Source organism: Camelina sativa, chromosome 17, assembly GCF_000633955.1.
Source record: "Camelina sativa cultivar DH55 chromosome 17, Cs, whole genome shotgun sequence".
NCBI classification, from domain to species: Eukaryota; Viridiplantae; Streptophyta; class Magnoliopsida; order Brassicales; family Brassicaceae; genus Camelina; species Camelina sativa.
Window position 1 is genome coordinate 14,447,948 of NC_025701.1, and position 1,073 is coordinate 14,449,020.

A 1,073-nucleotide genomic window follows, 5' to 3' on the forward strand; every position below is an offset into this window, starting at 1 on the left:
TTACAATAAGACAAAATGTGTTTATATAGTTAACAAATAGACACGATAACACAATGGTTTGTGTCTCTTCATACTTAATGACTCTCTAATGAAACATCACAAACTTCAATGTTTAGACCAAACATTGCAACTTTTGTCCAAACTAAATTATCAACCAACAGTCACCCTTAATTGATTTTCGGTCTACCACCATGATTGTCTCCTCGTTCTGCTAACTCTAATTTCTTGTAGATGTGTGTTCATTTCTTCACGACTTCCTCCTCATTCTTGTTGCAACCTCTCTATCCCGTTACACAATTTAACACTTGCTTGTCAATTGTTTTTTTTTTTTTTTATCTTTTTCTTTTGACATAGAAACTCTTGAGATCACTCTTTCCCTCAACACTTCTCCTTTGTCACTGATATGCTCAAATTAACCCTAGAGCTACTCTCTCAAATTAAGAGGTCAATGCAGTACTTAGGGGTCGAATTCCATAAGGACTCAAGTCTACACAATAAATTGTAGAGTTTTTCAATTATGCTAAACAAATTAAATTGAATTAAAATAAAAGCAATGCAAAATATTAAATTAAACTTGTTGTAAATTCAGAAGATCAAAAAGCTAGGCCTAGGGAATTTCTCAGGAAATTATGAAATATAAATCAATCAATAAATTAGGATTCAAACAATTAAGAACAGATCTAGAACTCTAAACACTATTGTAAATTAAATCAGTTCTCACTGCAAATAATATCTAAATTTAAAACCAGAAAATCCAAATCTCTTTGTAAAATTCTAGGTTAAAAATCAGCAATAAAATTAGGTTTAGATCTCTCCCTTCCAAGCTTTGTGTGATCATTTGACTCAAGAGTAGAATAATGAGGTCACTGGTAATTTACCTACCTCTCTAAACTGATCAAAATCATCTCATCTTTTATTCTCTCTTTTTCTGATTTTTTTTTTCTTTAAGCACTGAAGGGAAGAGAGAGAGGAGACATACTTTGAAAAATTGTGTTGTCTTGTATGGCCTGAAGAAGAAGTCTAGTCCACTGATTTCCAACCCCAAAGTAAGAGATTAAGTCCGGTTAAAATCC